Consider the following 25,264-nt stretch of genomic DNA (forward strand, 5'->3'; position numbering starts at 1 on the left):
GAATTACTAATTTCTTCAAGTAGATTTGCACAAAAAAAATATTATTTTAATTAAAGCACCTGCTTTTGATAGTTTAACTGGCAATGCTAGTGGCCTGAAAAGGAACATTTAGTTCACAAAGGCATTCACTGATAGTTACACAAGTTTGTTTTATTAATTTAACTCCAAAGATTTTCAATAAGCAGAACAAAGCATTGAATTTGTGACTACCTCACAATTTTACAAGATTACAAGAGGTCACGAAAATTACTACCGAGTCTCTCTGTACTGAGAGTTCCGTAAGCTGCTCCTTTGTTCTGCAGATAACTGAGCTCTGTGTGTGAGCAGTATTCTACCTTGAACACTGGCAGTGCACACATAATTGCTAACCTGCTTCCTTTAGTTAAGGCTCCTTTTATCCTTGAAGTCTGTCTTTTCTCCACCTTTTCTGCTTTATCATCCTTGCCAAGAAATCCAGACGTTTACAAAACCAGATTACAATTCAATAAAAATTTGCACAATTTTTAAGTGTTCACAAAGCCTGACTTAAAAAAAATTAAAATAAGGCAGCATGAAAATGACTGAGATTTTTCCTCTTCTACAGCATTTTTGCACCCACTTTGTGCAACACATGAACTTAGCCCCTGAAGAACCAGTAGGCTGCACAAGGCGACAAAAAAAGCAAAGTACGAAAACACAGTTACAAAATTATCATCACTTGGAAACCAGACATGATGTCCCAAGGTGACACTGAAAGGAAAAAGTCAATGGTGGATGTGGCCTGTTCTAGCATAGCCCTGCTGTCAGCAGATTCTCTCTAGGAGCAAAGAAACGAAGGTGATGTATTGTTGCAAACCATGTTCCTTACAAAAAGCAAGCCCCAATCCTTCAAGGTGATCTATGAAGCCAGAGACACAGGTTCTTCTTGCAGTGAAAAATTAACATGCGTGAGATCACACTGCAGTCACACGTTTCTTGTAATGTTATTTGCTGATTATCCTTTAACAATTTTAAAGCTTCCAAAAGAATATGGGTGTTCATCATTAGCCTTATCATTATCACTTGTTTTTGCAGTGCAGCAGTTAAAAATAGACAAAACAAGCATGAAAGAAACCATGGGAGGAAAGAAGAAGAGCTTTTAGAACAAAACCAAACCAAAGTACTTTTCAAGAAGCAGCTAAAGCTACCAAATGAAGATTGAATACTTGCTCATCACATCATTTACAGACCTCTAAAGGAAAAAATTTGCCACTGTCAAACAACACTAAGCAGTCGATGGTAACATCTATATTTGGGCTAACTCTTCTAATTATAAAAGATTGTGGCCCTTTTTTTGGTCCCTGAAATAATCTAACAAATTCATTTTCTGGAGAAGGTTTTTATTACTCAATAGGGAGAAAGTAGTAACGTGCCTTTGCCAAGTGAAATTATCACCATATTGGTCAAAGTCAGAAACTTCCCAAAACATTCCTCTTCTGTCATCTGCCACACCAGAAAAATTAGTGAACTAATGACAATAATAGCTTAATGTGGTCTTGCCTACACAAGGCAAGTCCCACACTGATTTCAAGGGAAATAACAGTGGTGTACAGGAAACCTTGAGAGACAATAAATTTCTGAAAGCCAATAACAGGTTCTTGCTATTCTTGGTAATTTTCACGACATCTGGCTCATGATACCTATAAATCACCTTTAAGTGGAAAGCCTCACAAACCAGCCTAAACCTCAGACCCAGAAGACCCTAGACCATGGAATAACAGCCTCCTCCTGCTTAGTGCCTTATATATTCAGCACTGCACTGAAAATATTCTTTAAAGCTTCGCTGTGACGCCTCATTGTAATTACAGCTGTACAAAACAGAGCCCATTTACACCCCGTGCTCCCAGACCACCCGTGTCAGGAACAAAGGCCCGGGGCTCCGCACACGCACAGCAGCACAGCAAGGCAAGCACTGCAGGCCGCAGCCTGCCCAGGGACAGAAGGGCCACAGATTCCTGCACAGCCCTGTCGCCTTGAGCACGAGTGCTGCCGTGCAGCTCCATTTATATGCGCACAAAATTTTTTATTTTAAAAAATAAAAAGAAATTAAATATATTCTTAGGTACATCAAACTTCTACCACAGTTCCCCAACTCAGTCTGGCAAAACTCCATGAGAGGTTTTACACTGCGTTGCTTTTTGCAGCCAAATGAGGATGGGTTCAAACTGCTTTGCTGTGTCCTGATCTCACTCTGTTTTGAGGGTTAAACTGGAGATGCCATAAACCGGTACCTGGAAGTTACAGAATTACACAGAATTTTTACCTCTCTGCCTGAAGTCATGTATTTTTTTTTCCTGCTTTTTTTTCAAGTTTTAGCTAAGTCAGAATATATTTGAAGACTCACAATATATTACTGGATTATTTAAGAAATTTTATAAGGACACAAATAAAAGCTAACCTTTTGAGCGTGAATGATCTGGAAAAAAAATCTCTTCAATGCTTAAAAATCTCTTCACAATCTTTGGGTTATCCATGCAAGCAAGGAAAAACAAAGGAATTAACATTTTATGGAACATTTCAGTTAAGGCCAAAACCATGTATTTCTTCATTTTTATACTCTCACACCTTTTGTTACATTCTCAGCAAATACAGCAGATCTCAACAAGATATTTAACAAGGCTAAAAGACAACCTGATTGAAGTTTTGAGAACAAAAGCAAGCTGAAAACACATTTCACTTTGTATTAAAAACATTCAGTTCTTCATTGTCTTATGCGATTCATTTAAAATTAAAAAAAATAAAGATACACAAAATTTTCATTATGTATTTATAATTTTTTTAAAATTAAAAACAGCTGATTTAATTTTCATCTGTTTAATTAACCCCATCAGTTATTCATACATTCTTTATCATTCAGTTCGACTACCAATCAAAGCTATGCTTGAGAACAACAAGGACAAAAAGCAAGCAGGATCAGGAGTACAGTTAGATTTCCTTACACTAACAACTATCATAAATTATTTACTGAACTTCAAAGCTTTGAATCTGGTGATGAATATGGTAGGAAAAATAAGATGTGTTTGTTTACTATCAATTATTAATTACATATGTTTTACAGTATAAGATGAAGAAAATAATAAAAATGTATTGTGCTCATTTCACTAAAATTTACTGTTCCATTTCACTAAAATTTACTATATCCATTCAGAGATTATGCATTAATTATTTGGTAACTTTGTCATAATAAGACATGTAAAAAACCTGACAAGTTAAGAAAAAAAAAAGGATTAAATCCTACTTTGCAGTAAGAAACATACATATGTATAAGCAAAACATTACTCAGGACTAGGGAAAATGAAGTTCTGAATCAAAACAAGCTACTTATATAAGCCAACCCAAGTAATAAAACATTTAGAACCAGGAATACAAATGATAGCTGAACTAAATTCAGTCGCAAACCAGACAGATCAAAGAATTAACATGTCAGTCCCTCCACACAAAGCAGGAACCAAACCAGCCATAAAGGTCCAAATTTTCTAGTGACTGGAAGTAAATCTGGGATGCCCAACTGTATGGCTGTGTGGCAGATAGCTGCTGGTTGCAATGTGCCTTAGGTCAGACGTGGCAAACTTCACACTTCTAACCAGTGCTGTTGGTAAGAGATTGGATGAAACACGTTTACAAAAGGATCAATAAATGTAAAGACTGGAAAGAATTAGAGAGGCTTGCAGGCTTGTACCTATTGTCTGGGGGAATTAGATGTCAGTTTGAGCACTATAACTCCAACAAAGGTTTCCTAGTTTTAATTTACTAGAACACATAATGGGCTATGTAGAAGCTGGGAAACACTCGTCTGTCCGAATATATTACTTAACAAACAGTTTAATTAATGCTACAAACATTATTATAGTCTGGCATACTCCTCTTCTGCTCACTCACTCCCACTTTGCAATCTTATCGTCAAAGGGCATTTCTTTGTGAGGCGTTCCACCAACTCTCAGAAGCAAGAAACAATGCAACATGCTCAAAACATGGATCTAAATTAATTGCAATACACAGGAATGCTGAAAGCTATATAAATAACTAGAGATACACAGCCTTCTAGTGTGTCTCACACAGCATATATATTTGCATAACTTAAGCACTTCTACAGGTTAGCTATACTATATCCTAAATACATATCTTAATAAAATTTTCCATTTGTAAACTATTGTATAAAACAAATGTATAAAATAAGACAAGTAAATAACTGTTGGCTACAGTGAAAAGAAAAAAAAAAAAAAAAAAACCAAAAAAACCAACCTAAAACACCACCACCAGGATTTTCTAAAAATTTCAAGAAGACTGGCTGATGTCAGAAAATGTGGCTCAAGTCTGGTTCACAAAATATCTTTCCTGAGGTTATTCAATTCTTCAACTAGTTCTTGTGAAACACAAGATCCATACACTTCTCTAATTTAATATTTCACAATTACCGGATTTTTATACGTCAGCTCGACCTGACTAGTTCAAATGTGCAACCTAAATAAAAAGACACAACTTTTGTATTCCAATAAAATAAATAAGACATAAGGTATAGTTTAACACCATGCTGAACTCCAAGGGTTACCTTTGATATTCACAATCAGTTGTCTCACATTATCTGATATATAAAGTAGAAAATCAGGAAACAAAGATGAACAAACCATCCATAAGCTTCTCCAAATAAACCATATGGTCTAGTGTTCCAACAGACAAAATGAAATTTTAAACACAATAGGATTGTTTAATGCCATATTCCACTGGGTAAAATTGGATACAGAAGGTTGGATTTCTCCATCCCAGGTTCCCTCTTCAAACCACAAACTGTTCATGTGCAGCTGATAAGTACAGTATCGCTGAAACTCCCTTTATAACCCAGTGCATACATTGAAACAATCACTGGAGTGCATTTTTTCCCAAGGAAATGTGCAAAGAACCCAATTTCTGAAGACAGAAATGTATTCTATCACAGGGTTTTGAATAACAAGTTATTGAGTTCTTGTTCTATCATGATGGGAAAGTCTCACTTGGGACTTTTTGGTTCATTTGACAAGAAGTTGTTATGACTGTAACGGCAAAGGTATACATATATCTACATTACAAAGTATGTCCTTGTTACCAAGAAAGACTTTGTCAAAATTCCTAAGCCCAGACAAAGGAAAGCATAATGTGTTTTCATCTTTGTGCATTAAATGCTTGCATGTTCAGATATGAGAACGTTGCTGTATGTGTCTCACTGCATGCTGCTGGATTTGGTTTCCATCCTGTCAGCAACAACCTGTGTGGTTGATGCCCTCACTTGTGCTTCAGCCAGTACAAAGTACTGCATCACTGCATCTACAGCAACCCATTCTGGCATCCTGCTTCCTTATCATTTAAATCTACTTGAACAACTCGAGAGCCTTGTCACTTGGACAGCCAAGGTCATGATTTTTGAAGAAGGTTCACTGAAGGCAAATCCCAAAGGGATATATGAGTGTCTCTTTGTCTGGTCACATCAAAAGAAAGTTCTAAAAAGGGTTAATCAACATTTTAACATAAAAAGGAAGTGCATTCCACAGCAGAAGCTTCTGTTTATGCTCCTTTGGGCTGTTCATTGTAGAAATTTAGTTGACAGAAGTTGGAGTGAAAAGCTTAAAACCAGCTATTCCTAGAAAAAGCTGCCCCAGAAAAAGAGAACACCCAATTAATCTCTTGGTATATCCTTTATCCTTTGTAAATGATAGCGTTCCACAGATGGGTAACATATTACACTGTTCCTTCTCTGAAAAGAAATCTTACTAAAAGTTATATTTCAGCATATCGTTTAATTTCTATAATAGCACAAAATTAAGTAATTAAGATGTTAAAAAATAAAAGCAGTACTTCATTCTCTTGGGAAGCCCCTACCTTTCCCAATAAGGGGAGAGTTACTACCACCCTTCTATAATTGATGAGTGCCCAGTTTTTAAAACTGAGATACAAGGGCTGGCACGCCAGTATTCTGAAAGCAGGCAAAACCCATCTTCAGTCAATAAAGTTTTCTCACAGTGAGAAACTTCAGGGAAATATTGTCCCGGCAAAAAATGTGATTGACCTTGCCTCAACCAGAAGCTATATACACTCCCATAAAATCCACTATCATCGTGGTTATATAACTGAACAAACAGTTAAAGTACTTTTTCTGCTGCCAGTGAGAGAGGGAAGAAACACCTATTTAAAATATTTGCCAACAAGAGGTGGGGTAAGTTGGAAGTTTTGCACTCCAATGGATGAAGGGTAAAAGGTATGTAATATTGGTAAAAGATAAGCACAAATAGTACTGGGCATAGACATCTACAGAAACAGGCAAACTGTTTTATGCATAGTAATGTCAGGTTTCCTAAACACCACTCTCATTTTTCCAGTTTCTTTTCACTTCCCTTCCAATACGATACCAAACAACACACTTAATGACAGCTTACCTCTAAAGATAAAGAAATAGTTGCCTGATTGTTGCCAATGTCTCACAGACTTTCTTTCACCTTGCAATAGACTCCTATGGAAAATGGAAAGCAAATTACTGAAGCAGAATCAACCAGAAGTGTGCTTTTTCTTGCTAACACAAAATTATAATCAAACTACAAATTTTAAGTATTTCAGTGTAAGAAGAGTTCTCCTCTGCAAGGAGAACAAAGCAGTCCAACAAGAGCTGCAGGATGAAAGCAGCTTCTTGGGTTTATGCTCAGGTTCAGGAAAAGAGGAAACGGATTCAGTGGACAACAGCAGAAAGATGAAGCAGTTGGTTCCTACTTGCTAGTTCATGCAAGAGCAGTCAGCATTTACTGCCCAGGATGCTCAGAGGGGCCACGGGGTCTCCATCCTGCCAGGACCCGAGACTCAGCTGGAGCCAGCCCTGAGAAACCCTCCCCACCCAGGCCTGCTTGCAGCTGATCAGGAGATGAATGAGGAAACCACTGGAGGTCCCTCCAAACCCAAATAATTACTTGTATACAATCAGAGAATAATTTTTAATAAAAAGAATATTTTTTTTTTCAAGTCGTACAACCTCTGCGTTTAGGCACGCTGTACTCCTGCCAGAGCAAGTAGCCTGAAGAATATGGCAGCTTTCATGATCCATGGAAGATTAATAATTGACTGGCACATAGCAGAAATAAGAAATTTTGGAAATTTCTGATGCTAACACCCAGAGAGGTAACAAGATCCAGGACACCTGAGGTATGCTATTTCTTTTATTTTCTTTTTTTTTTTTTTTCTTGGTGATATAACAATTATTTCTCATGTAATTTTTAAATATTAGTAAATAAATAATTTTTGTCCTGTCACATTCTCCAGGAAGTTTCCAAGCTAGTATAAAAGCAGATTGATTGCTTTGTCTAATTATAAATTTCAGGGTGTCATTAAATACCACTCCAGAGAATGTTTCCATATTTTAGGTACCCCTGTGCAAAATTTGTTTTTTCTTCTCTCCTGTATGAATCTCTATGTAGCAAGTAATCTTGCTGCAAATCTTAATTCACAAGTAGATTTTCTGTCAATATATTTCCACTGTTAATCTAGACTACAAAGGCAGACAAAAGAAACACGCATCTAGAAGAAAATACCTTAAATTTAGCACTAACGTGACAAATTTTTCTTTCCACAAAATTAAACCTGTCAGTCCACATCTGTTCATGAAGAAGGAGACAACTTAGTATTCCAGCAACTTCTATTCCAGCAACCTTTCAAAACAAAAGTCTAAGCTTGCTATGCTCATCTCCAGTACAGGAATCATTAACATAAACTATCTCTTGATTCATGAGCATCACAGCAGGCAAGACATTACTTTCTCCCACTCTGCACTTGCAGTTGATTTTTCCATGTTTATGCTGTTTGGATAGACAAGTACTAGGGCACATTGAGCTGCAAACCCCTTCAGAAGCACACCAGACACTGCTTTAGAATAAACACTGGCTGCAAGTACCAGTGTGGGATATTTTGTGCACAGAAATCCATAAGACCATACTGCTGTTAAGACATTAATATAGTTTAGCCCATTTGAGAGATTTTTGAACGCTGGCGCCCAAGCCATTTGTCCTACATCCATGGTACTGGTACAGCTAAGCAACACTATTTGTAACTTAGCAAGACTGAAAAGGCAAACCTATGGTCCAGAACAACAAACAGGGCTTGCTTATGAACAATCAGTTATGAAGGATGAAAAAAAAAAAATTTTTTTTTGCTAATGATGCATTAACAAAGTATTCTGTTTGTTAAATACCATGCAGCCCACTTAGCATTAACTAGTGCAATCCTAATCTGAATTGACATCATTCATATAAGTACCATATTTCACAAAGGCCTAACTAAAATTTTAGAGCATTTTCTTGACCCAAATGGCACATTCAATTTTTGGCAATTATGTATATTAAAAAGAAGGAAGCCAATTAAGACAAACTAGCAGGGAGAGAAGTAATCTTAGAATGTTCAGGTAGTTTCTGTGCTGTAGAAACCACATATACAAATGCCAGATTTTCTTTAATTATTTTTCTCCTAACTATATAGTTAAACCACCCAAGAGACCCCATGGTGGTAGCTGTCCTAAGGAATCAATTTCAACTCTTGACACAAAATACAACATGCTAGGACATTTAGCAAAAATTCAATTATATTATAAAACATTTTAGCTAACAAAGATATTAACTTTTCCCATTTTGTTCCCATTTTACAGCTTTATCATCATTTTAAGGAATCAAAAAGATTGTCCTTATTTTACCGTTTTCCAAAATCTAAAGACAGTTACTTTATGAGCAAAAACATTTGCTTGCACCTCAGAGTGATTCTCACATCCCAAGAACCCTTCAGATAAAGCAGTTCTGTCAGGAGCCTGAAAATGACTTTTTTTAGTGGTTATCATATTTTCTGATTTGCAACCTATCACTGTTTATTTTTCCTCTACCAGAAAACACCCAAACCTTGGGCCTTATCTGTTGGTCCTACTGTATAATTTACTGCCAGAAAGATAAAACCACATAGTTGATCTACTCACATCTCCAGCTCAGAGCTACAGTTCCTTATCACACAGCTTTATACAGCTTAAAGACTCAATGTATACAAGAGCAGTAGCCCAAACCAATTACTGTGATATCACAACTACTAGATTTTTCTACCTAAGAATTCCAAAATCCACTCCTTAACTTGGATACCAGTTACTCTATCTTCCAGCTAAGCAACAAAAACAAGGACATTTCTTAGTTCTTCTGATCAATGTTTCCAGTGACTGATTGCTGGAGGCCATGTGAGAGCATGTGCAGCTTGGGGTTTGGGTCATTTGTTTTTTTTTGCTTGGGTGTTTTGGTTTTTTGCTGCGCTTTTCGCTGGGGGAGAGAGGTGGGTATGGGATTTTTTCAGTTTCTTTTTTTGACTGTTTTGTTTCTAATCAAAATCTTTTCCTTTATAGATGAAAATAATTGTTTAAGCATGGCAATATTTTTTTCCGTCCCATATCAACATCTTTTAATCTCTTATGCTACTATTTGTAATTCATTATCTAATTTTTCCTATAAATGCCTATTTTTCATCTCTGAGGCATGTCAGTGAGTATTTAGTATTTCTTTTCCCCCAATATAACTGTTCTCACAATGCATCAAAAAGTAGAAATCTAAAAGTAATCTAACATACTTAATGGAAGTTGGTTTAAGTTTAGTGTGTTGTTTTAGAAGGTTAATACAGACTGTGATCAAACACAAAAGTTATTTGTATTTCCACTGAGGAAAATAAAGCATCAATAAGAAGTAAATGAAAGACAAACTTCTGATTGCAAGGACTGAGGTGTTAAATATAAAGCTACATGAACTACATTCAAAACAACTAATTAGCAAACAATTAATTCTGATTCAATTTATGGAATTATGCTATATACATCACAGTATTATTCAGCAGGGGGCATTCTGCTGATCAGATATTATGTAGACATGAGCTCCATTTTAGTCTTAAATTTTTATTCAAATGAGCAAAATAAAGAGCGTGTAACCAAAATTTTAAAAAAAAATTGTCATTGCAAATAAATTCTCCTGAAGGAATTCTCGACATCATGGGGATAACACTGAACACACACACAGCAGATTTATTTTCCACAAGCATCAGAGCACTTGACTAGGACTGGGACCATTCCTTTTTCATAAATGGAAAAACCAGGGTGAAAGGTTATTTTGAAAAACTCAGCAGCAGGCATGAAAAGAATCAAAGTCCATAATTACAATACTTTTATGGTATTTTGAAGAGAAAAATGTAATATCTTTAAATGCTAATTAATTGTTTGATTTTTAATATTAATAAAGATTTCAGGTGAAACATGCTTTTAACATTAAGATTTCGGGTGAAACATGCCTAAATACTTGTTTTAACCAAACATGCTTAAAACATGCTTTACCCAAGTAACTACTAAACACTGAACAAGCTGATATTTAACATTCCTTTCTATGCACCTCAAAACCAAGAATGTGCTAGATACGAGAAATACAATACCTTGAACTTGTGTAATCTGCTTTTCAAAATATGGAAGACTTAAATAGAATTTGTTTTATATAAATCTAACATCACCCATCTCTACCTGAAAGGCCTAACATCTGTTACTAGTTCAATGAAAGCACTGAATAAAGAAGCTGCCCAGTACATCTTGGGGTATGTTTCTATCGTGATGAAAACAATCTCAAATTGCAAATAATGTTTATTTACATCATCAATATTCTATTATAGATTTTTTTCTTATTTGCAATTTTTTCTTTTAAAATATCTTAGAATATTTTTGAACAGCTGGTTCATTCTCTTTGATATCTATATATTTGGAATTTCATACCCAGAGTTTTTCTAGAGTATCCCAAATTAATTGACACATTTTATTTTTAAGTCACTCACTTACCAAAGAAACATGACTACCTCACATTAACTAGCTACATAGCAGCAACATGTTATGCTAGAGACCAATTATTCAAATTATCTTGGAGTTTACAGCTCAGACAGATTCTTAACTCCTGATGAAATCTCCAGTTTTCTTGCAGCAGTATATACTGAAAACATTGTTTTTAAAGGACAAGCCATCCAGAATATTTTTGTGCATTTGCCACAGGCAAGTCATATTTTCTTCTGGACAATTTGATCTTGCACTGTAAATTGTACACGCAGCGCGTGTTTCACTCACAGATCAATTCGGTAAACAGAAGCAGGAAATTTTGTGAAAGGGAAGGATTTTGTGAAAGGGAAGGATCTTCCACATCATCATTTTTTCACTTGGTCAGAGAAGACAACAGGACACTTACAGCATGCGACGTTTTTCACTGCTCTCCTCCTTTTGAAGGGCACAGAGCTGTCAGACCATGGGGAAGAGCAATAATGGATTTGTAGCCCAGCAGTACTTTGTCTTTGGGAGAGCACTCAGAAAACCTTAACTACACAGCAATGGCTAAGAGGTCTTTGTTGTCTCAGTAAAAATGAAAGTATTTTTGTTATCTGCGACGTCAGTCAAACTCTGACCTTATGATCAGAAAGTCAGAGCCATGTGCATGACTCAGTAGCTTTGGTCAGATCCATGATATGGCCTCTACAGTGGATCACTGCAAGGATGGAAAACACCTTCTGGTCAAAAACTCAAGTGCTTGTGGGCTGTGCTGTTTATTCTGCCATACTGTCAATCTAAACCTTATTACCTTCAATTAACAGCTGAAAATGACTACATGCATATATACACATACCCACATACATTAATATGAACGTGCTGTGTGGCTCGAGCAACCACTTGGCTCATGTAACCACGTAAACAATGTCACTGAATTAAACAAATCATTGTGGCATGCGCTTTGGTTTCATTTTTGAACCTTTTAGTATTCATTTTCATGAAATAAATGAAAGTAGATTTTTACAGAATACATAAAGGATAACCAAAAAAAAGTGCACACAGCAGTCTGGTTTATTCCACACAATTAGCTAATCTTTGGTACAAAAGCACCGTTCAGACGTTCATCAATTCAGATGCACAGCTTTACAATAAGAACAAAAACTAAAATAGAAAGAGTAGTGAACAGAAGTGTTTAAGAATTGGAAACTGATAAAAAGCTCTTATAGCCAGATATTCCACAGTCTGAACTGCAAACCTGCCTTAGTTACCTATAACCACATGTGATTATTAGCATTGTGAAATTCTGTATATAGAAAACAGAGAAGAAACGTCGTAATGTACAGCAGTGCTAAATACACCAAAATTAACCATTGACAGAAAATCGTGAGATGGTGTAAGAGGGGTATTTATAGCATAAAAATATTATGAATAATGGTATTATTTGTATAAATTTAGGAATTCTACAGATAATAAAAATAAGTCAGTTTGTTCTAAAACAACTTTGAAGGAAAATAATAAAGGCACCTCTTTGATACCCAGACCAGCACACATAGAAACAATTTCACCCAGTCCCCCTAAAAAATAAACAAAAACAAAGCAACACATCCAGACACTAAACAACCTGTCACAAAGAATTTTAGTCTCTTCCAAAAGCTCTTTAAAAATCTTGCCTAGCGAAGGTGAACAGTAACAAGGTGAAATGGGCACTATGCCCATTCTCTATCCAAACCAAGGACTGCATATTTTTTCACTCACTCGATACTTTTTCTGGTCAATTCTTGTGTCCTCCCATCTGCTCCTGCCCAGACCTTGTTTAATAGCTGAGCTCTCTTGTCATGCATGGCCGTGATTCTAAAGGACCAAAGGCTCAAACACAGGATATCAAGTACTTTCCTCCTACTAGCTGTTCAAGTCTTTTCAACTGTGAGGAGTTGATATCCAACATGTACTTTCACTACAACTGAAAAAATATTTTACCTTAAAGTAAAATAAAACCCAGACTTGGGCAGCAGAGAGAAAAATCACGCTATTTTTTGCTATATGAGTCATCCATTTGATTCAATTTTTAATCTGAGAGCAGTACTACTCAAACTCAGCCCATGCAAAACAAGACATAGAAAATAACTTAATTGCTTCAAAAGGACACTTAATGTAGCTACTCAATTTTGAATTTTAAAAGTCCACTTCCTGAAGGCAGCTTTCCACTCTCTTGCAATAAATATCACTGTTTCATTGATATTTAAAATAAGCAGTCTATTGTCAGCATGATGATTTTTTTTTTCAAGGCAGAATGTGTGAGGCTGACATTGAAATATCCATTTCTCGTATTTCATCCTTCAAAAACCAGACTCACCTCAAGTTTCTACTTGAGAGCCATGACTCTCAGCTTCACCCATCCCTAGGTACTTGCTACACATTGTCAACACCAGCCAAGAAAAACAGTAACAACCCAACCTCCTTGAGCTTGGCTTCTTCTAGGATTTCTCTATTAGGAAGTTCCATACATTTTCTTCATCTCAAAATACTTATTCTCAGGATAATACAAGCTCAATTTTCTTCCACGTTGTTGAGTCTGCTCTTGATACAGATTGGCACTTTTTCAGTTCCCAAGTATCCCTAGGAGCTTCCTGTCTTACCCAAAACACGACAAAAATCTCCTCCATAAGCAGGCTTAAGAAAATGTCAAAACTGAGAGCATGACTCAAGGATTTAAAAAAAAAAAAAGGTGGGGGGAGGAAGTTTTCATGCCTTATTAATACATATTAAAAAAACCCTCTTGTAATTACTGAGTTTTGCGCAGCACAAAGGAAGAATTAAATATTGTTGCACAGTCTGCTAAGCAATTTTTATATCACCCAAACCACAACATGCTACAATAAATTTTATTTGAAGACAATTTTTTTTGACAGATAAGAAGTTAATGCAGAACATTTTGAATGTTACTAATTTAAATCCAATAAATCACAAAAGCCTACCTTTTATCAAGAATTCATACTTTGGAAACAAAATTGGTTTTACAGATTGAAACACAACCACTTAAATGTTTAAAGTTGCATACTTCATTTGTGCACATTTCAGCCCTTTGAAATAGATCATTTTTGTACTGCAGTCCTAACTGGCTGTTGTCAGTTCTACATATAAGCTTCCTGCTGACAATGCATCTACATCCTTTCAAGTGGTTAAATTGAGGATCCTGCTTTACAGTACTCACACTTAAAGCTGTTTCATGATTCCCAATATTAGTGCTAACAGGTAAAAAAAGAAAAAAGAAACAAACAACAAAAATACCAAACGCCAAAACCCCGCCTACAGAACAAATAAACCCCAGAAAATAGAATACATTAATAGCCCTTTCCCTTATTATTTATATTGCATTATTTATTAAAAAAAAAAAACCAACAAAAAAACCACCAAACATTATCTCTTAAACTTTACATGCCAGATAATCAAGCAATAATAAACAAAAGAAATTAGTTTCTGACCTTTAAGATACCTCTGTCAAATCTCAGATATTTAGAGAGAAGGTCTGATTTCTGTTAGATGTGATTCGTTCAGCTAAACTCAAATCACAAAATACTTGGTAAAACTCATTTATTTTTTGAGTCACAAGAGTCCTTCTCTTGAGGTTCTGACTGAAAACTTCTCCACTTCATGAAATCAGGCTAAAGGTAGCTAGGAATCTGCCAGATGAGCAACAAAAACCTCCCCTTCTCCTCAAATAACAACGATCCATTTATTATTAGCTTTTCTCTACTTTTCACCTTTAGTCAAAATGGTTTATCATTTTCTCTCTGATCAATACATTTTAAATGACCAAACTTTTGTCTAAGTACTTTCCCTCAGGCTAATCTTCACAAGTTCAACCTTTCCTTGAACACTCTATAGCAGTTATTTTCAACTAATTGAACTCAGAAATTTTTACTTTTAACTACAATATACATCAGTGAAATACAATGAAAAAGTGCATCTCTTTAAAGTTCATTTGGAAACCAGGACTGTGATGCGTTTCAGCAGCAGCAAAATATGGTTGCACAACTAAATTTCCAAGTGTATTAAAACAACTTCCTTTTTTTTTTTTTTTTTTTGGTCAGTTATTCTCCAAGTTTTCTGAAATGGCACTGACCGTGTTCTCAGTACCCACCTTTTGCTAACACACTGTCACATACTTGCAATTGTGGGTTTTTCAGAGAAGGTTTCCAAATCAAGATGCATCAGATAACTTCAACCAGCCTATTCAGGGAAGCAAAGAGTAGCAGAAATGATAGGAAGAGTAAGTGTCACTGGATTATGTAAAACACTGCAGGTCATAACTAATTCTCATGACAGATGGTGGCATTGTGAATGGCAGGTGGCAGTGAAACAAGGCCTCTGCATTTACAGAAGGTAATGGGAAACTTCACAGACCATTTGTGCTGAAGATGCTGGCCAAAGCTGGTGGAAAGCCATCACCATCATGCACTGGAAAACTTCCACCACAGTCCATGCCAATAGCTCTAGACAACTCTTTTCAGAAGCCACTGGCAAAGAGGAATTATTTGGACACACCAGGCTCCTGAGTACCAAAACAACCAGCACTGAACTGTGGGCCAAGTGGGGTGCTTTGAAAGGCAAAGCATCCCTCCTGCCTTGGACACGAGAGATGCATCACCATCAAATCTTCACCTACGTGATTAATTCTACTCTTGCTCTTAAAAAGATCACTGCTTGCTCCTTGCTTGCTAACTATAATGAAAATATTAAGATGTCAAACTATAATGAAAATATTAAGATGTTTATTTGTCACAATATTTTTGGTATTGACAGAACATTTTAGAGAAGAGGTAGCTCCTTCCTAAAGGGGTTTCAGTAACTTTAAAATCTAGCAAAGAACACAGAAATTTCTTTATTATTTACTTTTGAGATAAGACTTTGAGATATCTTTGGTGTGATCAAACAAGAAAAAAACCAAATCTACAGAATACCATCCAGGACTCCAATATCATCTATGCTTTCCACTCTACGCCATGCTGAACCATAAATCAGTGAGCAGCATCATGTTCTAACAATTCCCCTAATAAATATTTCTATTTCACAATATACACTGAATTTTTATTCCAATCCACAAGTTATTTTTATTTGTTATTTCCTTGTCACTATTATACAACCATTAAAGTATAGCTTTTAGTATTTATAATCTTCACAGATCTGTATTTAGAAACATCCATTTCTTTTCATAACCTATCTTGAGATTTTAAGTTTTTTCTTCTTTGCCTAACCATTTACTGTAAGAGAGAAAAAAGACTCAATCTTTCCCCAGTTTCATGCAATCATCTTCCCTGTATTAGACCTGCTTAGCTGTTAAATCCAGTAATTTATATGCTCCCTTCTTTTTGAAAATGTTCAGTATAACTCCACTGCTTATGTATTTCAGATTTTACAATAAAATGTAGATAAAAAATTTGTAGAACAAATAGAATGTTTTTAAGGTATTCCTAATGAGTCTCTGCTCAATTCATATGTGCTAGGCACAAACAAAATCTTGGAATTCTAAAGAAAACACAGCAAATGTTTCTGAATTTTATGGAAAAACCCTGTAAATTACAAAACGAAAAAGATAACTCAGAGTCAAAAGACAGCAACAGAAAATTGTGATTTGTGTGTATGTGATTGAAATACCTATAAAATGAAAAACTGCAAGTCAGATAACCTGTATCAACAGGAAAATCTAGAAATGGCAATAAAATCAATCACTATAATTTTTTAAGTCACTGAAGGACTATACACAATAGCATGGTATACTAAGACCAAGAATAATCTCATATCAAGAGTTTCTTAATAGAGTATTCCAGTCTAAATAAATATATAATGATGTGAATTACTTACATAAAGTAGAGGGAACAACTATTTGCTCATCAGGGGAATCAAAAAGTGATATATTGTGTAAGTACCAAGAATATCACACATCTAAGTTCTTGAGTCAAACTGCTCAGATCACTCAAATTATGTGTTTCCATGTAAAAAAACCAAAAGGTAGCAGACAACAACACTGGAAAAATAATGCTGTTCTAATACATTCATTGACAGAAACTTGCAACAAAAAAGGTATTCTAAGACATGTCTCTTTTACCTGATAGTTTTTATTTTCATAAAGGTCTGTACTTCATTTACTCACTATTCAAGTGCTAATCAGGGAGGAGAACTTGGCTGTCACCTCTAGCAGAAAAAAATCACTAATAATACTTGCTGTTTGCAAATTGCAGAGGGACTATTTTGAACAGACAGTCTAAGCAGAGCTCACTATTTTCGTAGCTGTTCCTTTCACTCCTAAGCTAGCCATGTCCTGTGACCCACTTTCAACAAGATTGAGGAGGACTCTAGCAAAAAACAATACCAAGTTGTAAAAGCTGACAACTGGAATTGTCAGAAAAGGCCAAACCAACCACACACACACACACAAAATCTATAGTTTGATATGCTTGAAAAAGAAAACAATAAATTTGTTTAGATTTTGACATAAGTAAGTTCTGAACTACATTTAGAAAATGAGACCCAAAGTGTTTTCATTTAGTAGCAATGCTTTCAGAGTGAAAAGCTGGTATAACAGAATTACATTGATGCAGTCCAGGTAAGTCTGTTCTATAAGTTTAAGGAAGTATTTTTAAATATAACAATGCACTGTCATGCCATGTATATATAATGAAATTTTCACCCTGCTATTAGATCTATACTCACACCCGTTAAGCAGGAACACATTTTTACAAATACTGTTCTTTCACACAAAGATCAAAGATTTCTCCAACATCCCTCTGTGAATCAGAAATCCAAACCACCTCTGCAATATTCTTCAGTTTTCATTGCAAGAAGGTGCAACACTAAGTTAAATTCAGTAAAATCCAGGGCCATGCACCAGTGACCTGCTGAGGTTTCGGTTCAACTTGGCTGTACATTGCAAGTGGGTTTGACTGAGCAGGCCTTATGTAAATGGATGGATTAAATAAAAGGCAGCCCTCATGTATTAATCCAAGGCCTGGGGTGTTTTCAGAGTAGGCTGGAGACAATCCCAGACACCTGGCTTTTGAAAGACCACCAAGGGAATATGCAAGGGGAGAAGGGGAGTGAAGGTCAGTAAAAGCAGCCTGAAATAAAATTTAACTAAATTCAAGCCTATTTTAAAGCATCTGGATCAGCAGCCTTGAAAGTTTCTTTATAGTTATCAGATGCTGAAATATGCTTTTCTATCTTAAGGATACAAAATGCTTTCCAAAGCAATTTATATTACATGCTTCAGGATTCAGCAAGAGGCACTACCTGGAAACATGATGTTTTTAACTATAGGTTCAGAATGCATTTTGCCTTGGCAGCTTCAATGTTTACAGTCTCTCTGGAAAAGTGTCAAAAGCCACTGTGCCATTCAAAGTGGGGAGATGCAAATCTGAAGAGCACAAACTTGGCTATCAGATGGAAAAGCTACTGCTCTATAATCATGAACAACCAGGGGTTTAAGCTAGGCTGGGCAAATGAGAAAACATCAATGTAATCAGCTATCCAATACTCTCTGTTTCATTCAACTGTCTCTTCTCTCTTCCCAACTACAGCCTAAAGTAGGCTCTCCAGAAACTGCCCATAAAAAAAATTCAAGAGAAAATCAGTTCAATCTTATTCTTTCTTCTCTTTTTGACTATTTGCTTTCTTTGCAATGTTTTTTTAGGTGCTTTTCCTGGAACTCAAGTAAATAGGAGCAGACAGAACAATTGCCTTTTCTTCTTTACATCATTTTCTTTGCCTCAAATTTATTATATTGCATACTTATCTATATGTTTCTCCTTTTTATTCCCACAGAATTCATTTTCAGTTACTTACCCCTTTTTGATAAAATCCTGACTCTTCCTTTCTCCATATTCTTTTGCTGCTATCCTCTCACTTATTTTCCCACACATTCTCCATCTGATGCAGACGCTTGCTCGCCTGCCTGGTTCTGCCCCCTGGCAGCTCTGGCAAGTGGCCAGCGGCCATCCCTGTCAGCTGATGGCCAACAAGCCATGCACCACCCTGGCAGCCCCACATCCACCCTGGCAGCATCTGCTGCCTCCCGCATTGCTGACCCAAAGCCAACAACTCCAAATCCAAGGAAAGGGTAAGTGAGAAGCTGCTGTGAGGAGAGCAATGAAAGGAAGGTTTTGGAAGCCCATCAGAAGGATCTGGTGCACTGCCATCCATCAGCTGCCAGCCTGCCATGGGAAAAGGCTGCCACCTGGTGCCCACTCCACCCTCCTCTAGCGAGGTGCTTCTCTGCTCCTCTGCGTTTTCTGGCCATTGCTCTCCAGAGGGTCACTACTTTTCTACTATGAGTCCTCAAAACTTAACATATTCCTATAATCTCTTAATCTCACGCAAGTTTTAACAGACCTTGAAACATTTTCCAAATTATTAGATGCTGAAAAGAAGAAAAGAAATGCAAGTCATGTCCCAAAGCCAATCCATACACCTAAACAAGTCAACAAGTAGGAAATGTCCACTTTCCTTCTCCAACAGGAGCCCCATATAAATCAACCTGATACTTCTTGCTCAATAATTAACTATACAGCTAGCCAGAATCCTCAAAGGATAGGACAAGAGGAAATAAAATCACCAGATCTTTGCTCTAGAAAACCTGTTTAAAAAATTAAGGATTTTCCCCATTACTTTGCTCTTGATCTCTACTACACTACACCCAGCTAAAGTCATTTTATTTCCCACGGTGCTGCTCACAGCTACCCCAACACAAATGAAAGCAAAGGCATGTATTTTCCGATTCTTTGAGGAAGATACTGAATACTTTCTTTTCTGTACAGGATACTTAAACTACATACAATATAAGGATCATACTGAGTTTAAAGTAGAGTTTGTAGAGTTGGTGGGGTTGTTTTGTTGTTGGGGGTTTTTTGTGGTTCTTTGATTTTTTTGCTTGTTTTTGTTTTTTGTGGGGTGTGTGTTAATTGGCAGTGAATAAAAACCTTAAAGGGTGTGCCCTAACTGGCTGGAAGACCCTCTGAGACTGTCTCTGAGTTGGAGAAGAGATACTTCCCCTCATATTTGCCCTTTTCTTATTTAAAGCACACAGCTGAAATTCAGCCTCATGAGATGTGAATGCTTTCTATTATTCTAGATTTTCACATCTCTGCTTTCCTTGTCAGTTCAGTGGCTGCAGCCTAGAAAATGAGCACAGGCTCCAACAATTGGCAACTTTCATCTTCTGAAACTGTTTAGTACTAAATACAATATTCATATGTCTGGGTGAAACGTAGTTAAAGGAACAAAAATAAAACCCTCCCTATTACTTATTGCAAAATGGAATTCATACTTCATTTGTCACATTGAATTGAATCACTTTTTATTTTAGGACTCCTTTCAATTTTAAGACAAAACATTTCCAAGTATTTATTTGCACTTGGACTAGTTTTTGATGTAGAGCAGCTGGATATTTTGTGCCATTTCTATATCCATCTTCTAACTACAGCATCTTGAGTGATAATGGGAATATATTTGACTTGGTTTTATTATTACATTTGGGTTGCAAATGAACTTCAAGACATTGATGCCTAAAGAGTGTTGTTTTAAAATAAGGTTTAAAGTAGACTGGAAACAAAAAATAAATACATAGATACCACTTTATTATCAGGAAAATTATTTTTCCTTTTTGTTTTGATAATTCAAATATTTTCAGACTAGTTTCATTTGGGAAGGAAAAAAAAAAAAAAGGCAACCACCAAAAAAAGTTGTAATTTCCATACTCTTTGCCTAGAGATTAACTTATTGTTATTAGAGCTTACAACAGCCTTTCACTGAGGCCCCAGTATAATGCTATTTAACAAGCTGGCACATGCAAATAAAACAATTTCAAGATGCTACACAACTGTGCTCTGTTTTAAGCTTTTAATTCTGCATTATGCACATATTCACACTTACACATACAGTATTGAGCTCCATAATTACATGATACCTGCATACATAAGCATTTATACACACACAATTATGCATGTAATAATACTACAACAAATACATACTTGTTCTTAAAAGATACTTTTAAAATATGTGAGATCATTTTGGTATGATTGCTCCGGAAAAAAATAAAACACAACAACTGAAACAGAATTAAGAACTGTACCCTAATCATTGTTGCAAAATAGAAACCCTAGAAGGGAAAGTGACAAGTTAAAGTTAGCAGGCATATCATACGAGTTAACAGAAATATCTATTTTTTGAGTTTTATAGGGTAGGTAATTGGAAAAGCAGAGAAGTAACTGAAAATCCTGTTCCTTAAAGATGAGGCAATTTCTTCCCAAGCTAAAGTACATATTCCTTTTTAAATGTAAATGTTTGAGTATCTCTCTTCTAGTTGTGAAGTCATTTATCCCTCCCAATCAGACCACAGAGTTCCAAAAAGACAAATATCATCAAGTAAAAGGCTGTTGACTGTTCAATTCCTTAAAAAGTGCCTTTCCCTATGCTCTGATTAGACAATTTCCTGACCTATAGGCTGACGAAATGATGAGCAGCTCAGAGAGAGCCCTTTTATGGAGGAAACATATAAGAACCTTAAAATTAATAATACAGGTGAAATTTAATTTAGAACAACATTACTAGCAAGCAAGATGTAAACCACTGCTAGGAAAAAATAAGCTGCTTAGGGGGGAAGTGAGAACAGAAGCTCTGCTCCCCGTCACTCCACTGCAGCTAATAACATGCCAGACTCTGCATTTGTCTCTTGCTTTAATGCTGTTCCCATAAGGAAATCCATAGGAAGAGGTGTCAGAAGATTCCTTGGCAGGGCAACTTTGTTAGAAATGGCAGCCAGCCACATCCAAAAGATAGAAGATACAAGATACTGTTCAAAAAGTACTCATTAATCATTACAATACTCTCTAATAGGCAGTAATATTTGTGTGTAAATTATGAGATTTAACATGTGTATGTTTGTTAAAACTGAAGTATTACTATTTTCACACAAACAGTTCCCAGTTATATCTCACAAAAGTTAGACCTTTAAAATTAATTTTAAAATAAAAATTAAAAAGAGCTAAAAGTCAAACCAGGAAATACTAAGTTCACCAAAAAAAAAAACCAGATCACTGATTTTTTCCAAATGATATAGAAGTTGCAAGTCCAATATAAAGCATTTTTATATATCTTCTTAATGCCATACATAACAAGCATCAGTGAAAACACTGCTTCAGTCACTTAAAGATTTACACACTCTATAATATGGTTGACTAATAAGATTCTATTATAGCTACTGATTGAATACTTCTAAGAGGGTTTCTTTTTTTTTTAACTTGGAATAAGATCAAAATGCTTGCAGATTTCAGATTGCTATTAGACAGAATAATTATATGCTAAACTAATTACAACTAAAGCAAAACCTGACTTACAACTAATTAAATTTTATTGCATGAAAATAAAGCATAGTCCTTATTTAACACAGGGCACAGCCATAAATGTTTACAAAGTCACCAGTCTGTGCATTTATTTCCAGTACAATGCCTAGATCACACTGACAAAGTTGGAATGTGCCATGATTTGGACACCAAATAGCTCGCTTAATAAAGTAATTCATATACAAGACAATAAAAATCAGATCAACATTCCTAAAATTGTTGCTTATATTGCTAAGAAGTAATTCTAAATGAGAAATTCTCCATTAACATCCTATTTCATTTTCATGTAGTTCTTCATTGCAGTTTTACAACATGGATCAGGTTTAAATTTCAGGAGTAGATAAGTAACTTACGAGCTTAAGTTCAATTATCAAGGCTTAGAGCTAGATCCTTTTAAAAAGCCTATTCAGACCTATAAAAATGCTGACAGGCAGCTTCCACTGAATATGAAGTTAGATATTTCAGTTTAAAATCCCATTATTTGACTAGCTACTACATGGCAACAGTATTTTTAACTTTAGCAGAACATTAGCATGCTTGCACAAGCCTAAGTAAATAATCAATGCTTTAGCAGAACAGAGCAAAGCAAGAGGGTGTAGACATCAAGAAGGAAGGGTGAATATAATCTCAAAGAGCAGAGAAAGCAGAGTTTTAAAGAACCAGTGAAACCACCAGACACCAAAGTTAAGCAGGAACAGACTATCCCTTTCTTCTGCTTTTAGTGACCCTTTCCAGAATGCTGAAAACTGTTTTCTCTTGTTACTATTACCAAGCTATTTCTGCTGAGTCCATACCTCTGCTAATTTTTTCCTGCCCTTCTCCCTTTAGGAGCCAAGGGCACGACCACCATACTATTGGCTCAGGTGCTCGTTGCTCTTCTCACAAAATCCTATAATTTTGAACAAATGTTGCATAATTCGGAGATCTTAACGTAAAGATTTCATTAAATAATAATAACAAAGCAGCAAATATCCTTCAAAAAGATAAAGATGATCTTAAAGGCTAAGACAAAACTAAAGACAAACTAAACTGTCTTGTGTTCCACGTGTAAAACGGCTGAAACTGTCCACCCCTTCAAATCATGCATATCTAAAATCAGCTTCCCACCATAAATATATTTTATTTATATAAATGTTCTAGTCCACGGCAAGTATAAAAGCATCTTGACTTCCCCCCCATCGTGTAAAAGGTCTCATCAGACTGCTCAAACAGAAAACAGGAGGGAATGGGCTAGCACTTAAGAAACTTTATGAACAACCTAATTAGCCCTGGTTGGCAAAGATATCTCCAGTCTTTCCTTCTTTCTCCACATAGCTCATTCTGCAGGGCACTGTTTCTCCTCTCCACCAAGCCACCTGGACTCGCACACTATGCAAATCCAACGCCTTTGGAATCTTCTTCTGGCTCTCTGTTTATTTGAAAGTGACTGACAGGTTCAAAATTATCACAGGGGGACTGACACATACCTAGCATGACTCTGTAAACTGTTTCTTTAGAAAACTAAGCAAAAACCTTGAAAAATTATTCAAACAATTAAAAGCAAATAAAGCACACAAATAAAGAAAAAAAGAGTAGATCTTTGAAGAGCAAAATGTAATACAGAATGAAAAAAAAAACAAACAAACAAAAGGAAGAATAAGGGAATGAACAACAGAAAAATATGAGAAGAAAAGAAATCACCTAAGTGCTTCAGTTACACCTATTCATTCTGCATGCATATGCTTCTCATGTTTTATCACATTTCACTGAAAAAACATGCTGGTTTTATCTGAGCAGAAGAAAGGCATCTAACAATTGAATAAGCGGGGAAGTTAATAATGCAGATATTCTGAAACAATTTTATGCATCGATGCACTTGCATAACAATCTTTAAAATATAACCATGATCCCCTCCCTTTTGAAGATTTTCATCAACTTGGTACAACTTAACTTATTTGCAACAGCCAGAAACCACAAGGGGCTTGCTACCTTAACTTCAATTTCCTAAAAAATGTTTACTTTCTTCCAGATGGCAAGATTAAATTACATAAACACTGTCAGCAAGTTGAATCCTCAAATGTATTCATTTCCAACACAGAAGCTTCAAAACCATCTATAATTTTGTTACTGATGTTTGGAAACAGCTGTAGCTGACATGGCTGCATGTTGTATATGTCAGCGTTAAAGGATTAAATATTCTTAACCCCCGATGGAACAAACCTGCTCTATTAGCAAGGCACAGTGTAAGGTACATCTGAGACCACTGCTACAATAGGAGTGTCTTATTAGTTCACTGATAAACAAAAGAAGTCAAGGATAATGTATTTGGTCTTTCTCTGGAGGAATGCTGGGGAGAAAGCTGGATTTTCACATATACTGGTATTTTAAAATATTTTTTAAATCAAATGGTTTGTTGGACATTGAAGCTTACTTTCTAGCTACAAAAATATTTTTAGATAGCTTGATTTTTCTCAATTTCTAAAAATATTTTTTTAAAGAATGTCATATGATTCTACAATCCAAAAAAATAAAAGAAACCTTTATGTTCCAGTTTTGTGTGGGTGTATGTAAGAGCAATTTATACAAATGATGTATAACCTTAGTAAATCCAAGTGTACTTGTGAACAATCTTCCTTGGGAAGGGTCCTTGATGTGACTGAATGCCCCACATACATGACTGAAATTAAACCTGTGCTGATGTCTTCACCTAAGTCAGACAGGGCAAAGGCCAGCAATCAACTGCAAAGTTGTGTACTTGAGTTTTCTTGTTTTAGGGCTGAAGAACAGAGCAACAGCTTATGACCAGAAGGAAAAGCCCCAAGCATTGTGATAAAGCCAGCAAGGAAAGTACACACACTCCACAAAATTTATCCTTACTGAGCACATATAAAAGTCTCAAAGTCCTGTTCTATACACATTCCTGAGCCTACTATTCCCTGGCATTTTCACATTAAGGTGTGTAGGAGAGGATGTTTGTAAGTAACGTTGCAATTTCCTTGCATAAACTTGTTTACAAAAACCTCTTTTATAAAATGTACCAGATCCTAAATTGTCCACACCA

At 35.8% G+C, this 25,264-nt stretch overlaps 1 protein-coding gene across 14 annotated transcripts in view; it reads right to left on the minus strand.

The window, feature by feature from the left end:
• The window catches only part of TENM3 (teneurin transmembrane protein 3), a 1,293,822-nt gene that overhangs the window by 367,433 nt on the left and 901,125 nt on the right, over positions 1 to 25,264 (minus strand). For 13 of the 14 annotated variants that reach the window (XM_063156143.1, XM_063156142.1, XM_063156155.1 and 10 more), the window contains one exon: positions 6,423 to 6,496. The exons of the other annotated variant lie outside the window; for it this stretch is intronic. The gene's annotated coding sequence lies outside the window, so the exon portion shown is untranslated. The remainder of the gene's footprint in view (positions 1 to 6,422; positions 6,497 to 25,264) is intronic. 14 annotated transcript variants of the gene reach the window in all.

The sequence above is a fragment of the Melospiza melodia genome, chromosome 5 (genome assembly GCF_035770615.1).
Source record: "Melospiza melodia melodia isolate bMelMel2 chromosome 5, bMelMel2.pri, whole genome shotgun sequence".
NCBI classification, from domain to species: domain Eukaryota; kingdom Metazoa; phylum Chordata; class Aves; order Passeriformes; family Passerellidae; genus Melospiza; species Melospiza melodia.